Here is a 10,741-nt window from a genome sequence, read left to right on the forward strand (position 1 = left end):
AGCTACAAAGGGAACGGACGGGCGGAGGAAGAAAGAAAAAGTGAATGGCACCACTGATAAAGTTGAGCAAATTAAGTCATTGACCTGCGGTGGAGATTAATAGCAAACAAGGTGCCCCAGCTTCACAAGTAATGAATATTCTTCAAACGGCATGCAGGGGGGATGGTGAGGGAGGGGGGGGGGGGGCGGCAGATAGGGCCGGCTTGATGCGGATGACATTGAAAGTTGTGGAGAACAGAAAAATTCTGTCATTTTTCATTTGTATGCAAATTCGACTGTTACACAAATTAACCCCTGAACCCCGGTGTCAGTCCTCATCTTGGGTGGAAGCTGGCCCCCCGCCGGGGCCCTGTGGCCGCTATACCCACCCAGACTTCCCCTCGCAGGTCAGCGGCGGCTTTAAAACCCTCGGTTCCACAGGGAAGGTTGAGACTCACAACTCCACCCCTTTTGTTTACTGCTCTTATTTGGCGGGAAGATGACCTCTTAACTCCAGAGATTGCTAATTTGTCCATCCACAGCGATGAAACTTCAGAAAGTCCTGATTAAAGCACAGATATCTTTATTTTTAGTACATCAGAATTACTTGACTGGACTGTTTCTAGAGGTGGATGATGCTGATACTGAATCATGTCTGATCTCATGCTGTATATCCGTCAAACTGAACCACCGCACGTCTGTTTCTTCTCCCATTCACTCCCGCAGTTACTTTCACCAGGCTGGCACGATTAAAATGCAAAATGCCGGCTGTGTAGCACCCACCTTGGCCGGAGCCGCCGCAGCTAATCACTCCCTGCTGCTTTAAGGTGGACCTCCGGGACAGAGAGCAAATCCTGCTTCACTCCGCAGCTGCTCCTGCAAATGGTAAAGCTCTCTCAGTACAAGTCAAGTGGTCATGTCAGCTTCTCTTCTCACCTTAAAAGTAAGTGTATTTTCAAAATCTGGACACTGCAAACGCTGCCAACGCTAATGTTCAGGTACTGAGCTGCTACAGGCTGTACAAGCCACGTAATCTTTTTCAGTTAAGACTTAAAAATAGCACCAAAAAAAAATGACTAAGTGGTATTTTGAGCACACTGCTCCTCAGCAGACAGACTCACATGACACACAGACGTGCTTAAGTAGTTACAGGTGTACAGTTACATGACCTCATCAACAAGTATGAGATCAACATCACAACTACCAACAGTGACAAGTCATACTTTCAGAAAAAAAAGGTTTATTTTTAGGTTAGAACCTTCTTTCCCCCCCAGATTAGTCCGGTTTATACTTATGTTAGCATGTTTACCTTCTAAATCCTTAAATCCCAGACTATTCCTACACAATATAGCAGCATAACCTTAAATGTGAATCTAAAATATCAATAATCATCTATCAAAATGATGACAGATGCAACCAATACTTGATATATGTCTGTATAATCATTTTGCAGCATCTTTAAGTTTGTAGAGCGGTTGAACTAGAACCATTAGCTTTCTGACCCCCCAAAAAAACTAACATAAGCTCTCAAAAGTCAACCACAAACAGTACCTATGTTCATATCCAACATCACAAATACTGGTTCAGTACTTCTGCACCTCTTTATTTCCTCTTTTCCTGTCATTTACATCTACATATCAGTCTATATGTGCTGCTGTATGTAGCAGTGAGACTATGAGTTGATGGTTATGACTGTAGGTGCTTTTGGTGTTGATTTTTATAGAGCTTGTTGGTCTATCAGGAGTGAATGATGTCCTCAGACAAGCAAGGTGTTCAGTTAGTTATTGAAATATGATGCAAAGTGATGGAAAAAGGCTCTAAATGCTTTAAATTCATTGTATTTTTCAGCTAATTTGTGAGTCCTGCTCTTACATCTGTGTATTTATCACAGTGTTGGTGAAAGTGTGGCTCTGTGTCTGTCCCTCAGAGGTGTCGGGGAAAAGAGGAGACAGCCCTAAACAAATTTCACCATCTGCGGAGGAAGGTGGCAGCCGTGCAGTGATTGACCCCTTTAATTGATGCGGCTTTAATTATGATAATCGCCTGCCAAAGTTGCTGTTGTTTCAGCAACTACCCCCCCTCCACCCCCTCCTCCCCATGCCTGTTTATTTCAGCAGTGTTTCATATCCTGGCACCCACGGGTGCAGGTGTCCTACAGATGTTTGGTTGCCTCCCCTTGATGCTGTGCAATTTGTTAGCCTCTAATCAGCGGCCACCTTTGCATTGCTGCAGTGACACGTGCGGAAATTATGAAAGCAATGGAAAGTAGATGTTAGAGTGGGTCGCTGGAAACCTGCAAATCAAGGTCTCTGATTTCCAAAACAGCAACATTTCATAAACAAATTAGATTTTTCAGCGCTGAATACATTTCAGACTTGATTTTCAACAATTTAGAGTGACCTCTGACCCCACGGTGCTGTTGTAAACTCATTTTCACAATCGTTTTGATGCACATAATGGTGATACTTATGATGATTAAAATGTCATTTTATAGCCACATTTATTTCATGCCACAAATTGGAGGTATTTCAGTTTTTGGTGTAAAAATTGTTAATGTTTTATATGCCAGAACCTCCATGTTTCACAAATACCTGAGAATTGTAAATATAACCTTCCCAAAATACAGGAAACCTGGTTTTAAAAGTGACTTGAAGGATGTGAGCAGTGGTTCTGCCTGACCATTTATTACAAATTACGTATATTTGACATTATACAAGTTTTTAACACTTTGTGCATCCATTTTTACTCAGTTTATATTTTAGTAGAATAATGAATTAGCAAATTTGTAAAACTTGCACAGTGAACATTAAGTTTGTGTTAATTATGAGGTATCATAGTGCAGACATTTCAAATGATTCATACATTTATATTTTACCACAAAACATCATGTAATATGGACAAAAATGGATACACTACTCAATCAAGTTTGAAGAATCTGCTCGGAAATGAATGAAAACCTGAGAAGGAAAAGTACATCCTAAAAAATGGTCAGCAGTAATGTAAATGATATACTGTATGTAGTTAAGGAGCTAAAACATCTTAACACGCAGGTACAGTAGAATAGTTATGCTTTCAAAAAACCAAGGACAAAACAAAACAAATGTATCAGTTTTATACTACTCAATGTGGCTGAAATCAAGGTCTTTGGTTAAGAAAATGACACTTAAGCATAGAAATCTCTCTGTGTAAAAACAGAACTTCTAAAATTGATTTCTAGTATTTCAGATTAAAATTTGACTCTTTCATTTTGAAAAATGTTCGTCTTGGTTTATGACAATCACACACCGACATCTATACGTCGTACCGCATCACTGGAGGTAGTTATGATAAAATTATGATTTATTTACTAGATCCTCCTTGTTTTGGAAATGTGGAACTTTTAAGTTTCATATTCCCAATGTGGATCCAGTACTTCTTGGAATAAAACTCTTTAAATTCTGTTTACACAGAAACTTTTGCAGGAGGAAAACCGCTCCCAACGCCACATCACGGTGGCAAGAGCAGTGAGTAAAATGGGTTTAGACAAACAAACAAACACACACACACACACACATAAATACACTGAGCGGCCACCAGTGGCTCTGCAGTAAGTTTCCCTTCAAAGGATCCCCTCAGGATAGACTGTGCGCGAACATAATCCAAGGCCCCTTTGAAGTGCACACTTGAAATGTCTTTTGGCTCGGCTGCCGCGAGTGGCATCTCAGCCCTTTGGGTTATTGGAGAGGAGAAGCGCTCCTCGGCCGGCTCGAGGTGGAGAGGCAGCACCTGGTGGTCCCTGCTGCCTCTCCTCGCCGCATTTCACACATTTAAAGTACACTGGGTGCTCGTCTTCCTCAGCCGCCTCGCGACCGCAGCCAAGAGGTATAAACGGTGGCACTCGTTTTCTGCCGGATAAAGCACAAGTACATTTTGGAGTGGATTTTAATAAATCCAGTGTGGCTTTGTCGCGCGGTGGAGTTTGACTTGTACCACACATTTCTCTGCAGGCAGAGCTGCTCTGAGGGCATGAGCAGGCCTAATCTCATTGGTGGGGGGGTTAAACCTGGATGGGTGGAGTTAAAAGATACATAATGTTTAATGGACGCGCAACATTGGATACACCAATGAAAGAGTCGAGAAGTAAGTAAAGAGGAAGATAACATGATGGATTTAAGCACTGTGAGACGCTAGGAATTACGCTCATATTGGACGATTCTGCAGCAGTTGAACATTATGCAGAAGTGTGGCGAGGCGGAGAGCGTATCCGACTTTCATGTGGGGAAAACCAAAGTATGAGACCGTGACCCTAATCTTTCTTTAACCATAACTATTTAACCTGGCTGATATAACCATGCCAGCCCGTAGATATCGATCTCGGGCTTTGTAGTCGGGCTCATTGCCATTTAAACTGGTTTTGTTTGGTTTTTTATGTTTTTTCAAGCTTGAGACCAATGTTCCCCATTTGACATCCAAATTTGGCAGCTGAATTGCAAAACTTGTAAAAACAAGACGTGTTGTCTTCGCCTCTTGGGTTTGAGATTATGTCTGCCTTCAGGAAATGTTAATAAAACTGAAACTTATGAAAGCTGATATAAAAATGGAAAAAATATATGTATAAAGGTTCAAATATGGCTCTTCAATGAAGGTTTATGGTGTAAAAATACAGAATTTACAGTAAAAATTTAAGTTAATATGAACATTTAAGAATATTTAAGTGCTTTAGTGCATTTTGCAAATCAAATTAAGCTATCTAGGAGACATTCTTTTTAATATTTGGTATTTTAAACTCAATGATTAGTGAGGCAGTGCTCTTGTTTTTGTAGTTTTTGAGAGATTATAATTATAAAATGCGAACTTCTCTTAAAAAAAACTGCATGTAGAAGGTGGATTTCTTATTTGTGGGATGTTGTTAATCATGTAGTAAAACATTGTGCATTTATTTAGAGTTGGACTGATGTAGCAGTTAATGGATATTGATCAGATATTGAACTTTTAGTCACACACACTATCAACCAGCATCATTCACCAACAACAGGGGTGAAAATATATATTTTTCTCAGCTTCAGAAGTAAATCTGCACCCAGACTGAACCTCATCATTCCTAACCTTGGATTTAGATGAATACTACCGACAGGTGGCACAAACACACACACACACACACACACCTTCAGCCCAGAGAGGCAGTTTTCATCCTTCCCGAGATGAGAGGTCACATTTTAATCACCAGCTCTCCACATCAGCACATCCGACCACATTCAGAGTGCTGCCCGTGTCCTCCACGAGAGGCAGATAATCAACCCTGAAGTTGTTCAGGCAATTGAAAACGTGATTAGATGCTGAACACCGAGTCAAGAGCCGCCGCCGCTGCTGCTACATGAACATATGTCGAGGTTGTTTCATTTACCTTTCCTCCTCCTCGGCTACCCGTCGTCAGGTACATCAGTGGGACCAACGACCCTCAAAATGACTGCTCATAAATGCTTGTTTTTCTGTCTTTATGTCTTTACTTTTATATGATAAAAATGTCTTTTACAGAGAGAACAAACAAACTAAATGCTTTACAGAAACTCATTTTTGTTGTTTTGTCTGCTTTAGAGGTCATAAATTGATCTGCATTTGGAAAAAAATAAAAAATCAGCTCTGTGACCTTTGCTCTTGTTCCTTGTAATTTTGCAGATTTTGGATTTGAAGCAGAAGCCAAAAGCCTGAAACGTGAGTTTAATGCAAAACGATAATTTTTTCTGGCATGTGCCAGAAAAAAAACAGCAAAAGATGTTGAAAAGCGAGACATGACGAGACTACAAATGTCTGAACGTTGAACTTGTGAGTTCTCTTCAGCTTTACTTTGAGGTATCAGATCTGTCTATGTGTTGACGAAAAACTCCTGATCCAAAAGAGAATATTTAAGTTTGTGAAGAGAGTGTTGTCTGATGAATTTAAGGTGGAAAAAAACTGAAAAAACAAAGTTTGGGGGATGAAAAACTAAAATAGATTGGGGATTATTATATAGCTTTATAATGTTGGACTTAAATGTCCTTATTTGTGAGCAGTTCCTCCCAAAAATGATGTTTTATAAAGAAATACAGATGTTGTTCTGTACTAGATCCATTTGTTCTATATATATAATATCATTCCCTTGAATAGATCTGATAAAGTGGCCCTTTAAAGGGAAATATGCTTCTTGTAAACGGTCCAAACGCTCACACAGCATTACTGTGTTTTACTGTGATTCTTATTAAATTTATAAGAGAGATGCTGTTTCAGACGGAGGAGAAACGGCGACTTTGCGTCTGACTTTATTGAGCCGTTACTGGTCTGCATCAGACGGCCGGAGTGTTCTGGATAACCAGTCTGGACTGTGAAACGCTTTTGTGTATTATTCTCTTTTATTTTTATATACGGTAATATGAAGCTACTTCTTTTTCCTGATTGTAATTCTCAATTTATCTAAATGTTGGCAGTCGTTTTACTGTGTAATACAACGCTTTATGTATTAATGGTTTGTATTACTTAAATTAACTTTGCTTTTAAATGCAAAACTTTTTTAAACTGTGAGGAAATGTCACTCATTTCATATTATAAATAAACAAATCTGAGTAATGACACTATATTACATTAATTACATGCTTTAGTAAACTAAAAAAAGTTACTCATGTATTACAGGAAATGTGATTGCCGTCTTGCACAGATGTATTTTTAGGTGAGAGCTTGTGTCTGGTCTGATAGGTTGTGTATATGATATGTGTATACGTGTGCCTGCCTGCCTGCCTGTGTGTGTGTGTACGTGTGTGTACATGTGTGTGTGTGTGTGTGTGTTCTCACCATCTTAGGACTCCTCTCAGTCGAAGGCGAGTTTCCAGAGGGAAGCGAGTCGTGACGCCCAAGTCCATCATTGCGATGGAGGGATTGAACAGAACGCCGCAGGCTGCAGAGATGATCGAGGAAGTCACTTTCATGCTCGGCTCCGCTCGGCTCTCAGGAAAAAAAAAAAAAAAAACCTCCACCACCAGGCTGGACGGTGGAAGAACGCTGAAGGAAAAACACAGAGACAGATAGAAACAGGAGAGAAGAAAAGGAAAATAAAGGACGAAGAATTTAAAGTTTTTCATACCAGTTTGAATTTTACTTGAATGCAGCTACAATAATATTAAATATGATAATAAAGCAAAGTCAAATATATATTACAGGAGGATGAAAGCATGATGGACTGTAGAGAAAAGGCCTTAACAGTCCAGGAGTCCCATAACCTGACACGATAAAGTGTTCAGTCTAAAGAAGAAGAAGTATTCAGATCTTATATTTAAGTAAAAGTATAGTATAATAGTATAATAATACTTCATTACAAGTGAAAGTCCTGCTTTTACTCAAGCAAAAGTACAAAAGCTGTACCGATATCAGCAAAACTATTATTTATATGCAGCAGGATGGTCCTTTAAATTACATTATTATTATACATAATTTAACTGGTATATCACTACTGATGCATTCATGTAAATTATCATATCATATTTAGCACTTTTATTGCTCTTGTGTGTCTGTTTTTCTCTATTATACCTTCTTTTTCTTCTTCTATGTCCTTTTAAAATAAAATATTACACATTTTAAGTTACGACTTGCTGTATCTGTGAAAAAGCAGCTGGGTAATACACATTATTATATATAATTTAACTGGTATATCACTACTCATGCATTCATGTAAATTATCATATCATATTTAGCACTTTGCATTATGATTTTTATTGCTTTTGTGTATTTATTTGTGTCTCTGCTGTTTTTAGTGCTTGTTTTTCTTCTTTTATGTTCATTTAAAGCCAAATATTACACATTTTAAGTTACTGTATCTGTCATAAAGCAGCTGGATAAAACACAAACATACGTGGACAAAATGTTGCAGAAACCTCCAAGTGACACAAATCTCTCCATGTTCTCACTAGAGTCACATGCAGTACATACATGTGGTGAATTTTAGGGTGTAATATCCCTTTAGGATGGTGCCATAGCATTATTTGGTAAGAGTAGGTATCTCTCTGTCTTTTTTTTTTATTTTTTTGGGTTGATATCACGGTTTGGAACAAAGCTCATGATGACATGTTTTCTAAATCCCGCTGCCCTCCCTCGACACAGTTTTTGAGGAGAAGTCTGCACGCAGGAAAAAAAAAGAAAGAAAAGAAAGAGAGACAGTGTATGTGAGTGTGGTCGAGGCAGCCGGTGGGAGATTAGCGAGAGTTTTCTGCGAATGATCCTCGCCGACTGGCCAATCTGTTCAGCCGGGGCCCTCGAATTCACGCAGACGGCGCGAGTAGTGACACCAACTGCTGCGACAGAAAGGGAGAGCGAGCAGGAAGTTCCATGGCACGCCGCCCGTCACGTGACCGGTCCGCGCTTGGTCCTCGTCCAGCCATCTGTTTTTTTTTTTTTTTTCTTTCCTCCTCTGTCGTCCCCCCCCCCTAACCCTCCCCAAAAACTGCTTCCGCCGCTGTAGTTTTTGGTTCCTCCTCTCGCCGGGTGCCAAACGGGTCACATGTGGCGTTTGAGGGAATATCTGGAGAATTATGGGGATGATATTTGGGTTAAAGGTTCAATTCCCAACATACTGAAGCCTGAAGAACTCCCCGGTCAAGTGGAAAAACTACTACTTTGCTTCTTTAATTGTCTGAGATGGAGATTCTGCTCATCCTAATGTCAATTGGTGGCAAGTTTTGTCTTTCTTAGAGCTGTCAACGTACTGTTTTGTCCGATCAACAGTCCAAAAATCTTAAAGTATTTAGTTTACTATCATGTACGACCTTACTTTAACATTTTGACCCTACAGAGTCCTCATTAGGTCTGATGAAGAACCCAATTAAAGGTCTTTCTAGGTCCAGGTATGTCACATGACCTGCAATAACCATCGTGGCATCCACGGCGAAATCGGTGCTTGTTCTTTGGGGGTTTTGCTCCATCTATTAACTTACACAAAGACGACACACAGAGAGCAGTAAAACCCCAAAATATGGTCGTCAAACATCTCTTCAGACACATATGGACAACAGCACAGAATCCAATATATGGATCAAATTATAAACCTTTATTTAAAAAGAATCTGGATGTCTTCACTGTCATCTCTCTGCTACAGTTACTGCAGCAAACAGCAGATAATGTCATCAGTGTGACTTCACAGCACATTAAAAAAAACATATTGCAGGTAAAACTACAACAACTGTCTTTAAAATCTGTTAAAGACGGGACTAAAAGTCGTGCCGGGGGTGCGCTAAATCCGGTCGAGGGGGGGTTAAAGGTTCAACCTCCCTCCTGTGAACTCTAATCTCAGACGATGTCGATAGAAGCCTGCACACACACTGGCGGCGCCGTGCATTCGTTCGGTAATTTGCACCGTGTTAAATGAAGACAGTGTGAGCTTCACAGAGTCCATATGGAATATATAAAAAAAAGTAAATGATTCAGCACAGATAAAAAAAACTGTAAGACAACAAAACATAATTGCGTTTCGATGTCGAGCCTCTTTGCTCGGCTTTCATATCCCGGATCATTTGCCTGCATCGCTTTGGAACAGAACTTGTTTCAAACGGCTGCCTTTCTCTCCAATATTGTGCTAATGCATTTAATTTAATGTTCGCAGACGCCGTAATTGGTATAATATTGCTCTATAATACATTGAAGGAAACCTTAGCATTAAGCACTAAATTGAAATTTTGAAGCGAACGGTGAAAACGACTGTGGGGGCAAAGAAACCCCATTAAATGTAATTTGTTCTGCATGGCTGTGGGGGTAATGGTTACCGAGACACTCCTTTATTAAGTCGAATAGGTAGCGAGGTGGCTTCAGATTTACTCTCTCGCTCTCTCTCTCTCCGTCACACACACACACACACTTTTACACACACACTTGTACACACAGGCATTATGCTGTTGACACACTGTTAGTGGAGGTATTCAGCAAAGGTGTAAGCTGTCGTCTGCTGTTATTCCAGCCACAAAGGGAACGTTAAGCAGCCACTGGAGGACTGCTGACACACACACACACACTTCCTCTCGTCTCTAACACTTTTATATCGAAGGTGAAGCTAAAACTGGAGGCGTATCGCAGGAAAAAAGGGGGGATGAGAGGAGATGATGAGGAAAAGAAGGGGGAAAAGGAAGGAGGGGAGGGAAGAAACAGGTGAAGTGAGGAGGAAGGAAAAGGAAAGGAGGAAGAGGGCTTAGAGGTGGATGAGGAGGAAGGAGGAGGAGCGAAGGAAAGAAAGGGGAGGAGGAAGAAAGAAAAAAGAGTAGCTTGAAGGGGAGAAAATGGAAGAGGGATCAAATCGGAGAGGAGAGGAGGAAAGAGGAGAGGAAGAAGGGGAAGGTGAAAACTGGAAGGAGGAAGCAGGAGGAGAGAGAAAAAGAAAGAGGGAGAAAGAGGAGGGCAGACACAGGGGAGGCAAAGGAGAGGAAAAAGGGGAAGAGAGAGAGCAAAAGGGAGAGAAGAGGAAGGAGGTGAGAGCAGAGGAAGGAGGGGGGATGCAGGAGGAAAAAGGAGGAAGGAGAGGAAGAAAATAGAAAGGAGAGGAAGGAGGAGAGGAGAATGAGGACAGAAAGGGAAGACACAGAAAGAGAAAGATGATGAGAGAGAGGGGGGAGATGTGGAGGAGGGAAAGATAGGAAGAAGGAAAGAGGAGAGGAAGAGGAGTAGCAGGAGGTGGGAAAAAGAGGACAAAGGAAAAGACCATGAAAGGGGAAGAGGGGATGAACAAAGAGAGGAGGGGGGGAGTAGAAAAGGAGAAGGAAAGGGCTAAAAGGGGAAA

The 10,741-nt window shown here is 40.8% G+C and overlaps 1 long non-coding RNA gene across 1 annotated transcript; it reads left to right on the top strand.

Annotated features, from left to right (window-relative positions):
* Window positions 1-872: 872 nt before the first annotated feature.
* LOC121892110 lies at window positions 873-6,875 on the top strand. Its single transcript, XR_006094300.1, has 3 exons — window positions 873-922; window positions 5,635-5,670; window positions 6,789-6,875. It is a non-coding gene; the product is annotated as an uncharacterized LOC121892110 (long non-coding RNA).
* The last annotated feature ends 3,866 nt before the right edge of the window (window positions 6,876-10,741 follow it).

Source organism: Thunnus maccoyii, chromosome 24 (genome assembly GCF_910596095.1).
Source record: "Thunnus maccoyii chromosome 24, fThuMac1.1, whole genome shotgun sequence".
NCBI classification, from domain to species: Eukaryota; Metazoa; Chordata; class Actinopteri; order Scombriformes; family Scombridae; genus Thunnus; species Thunnus maccoyii.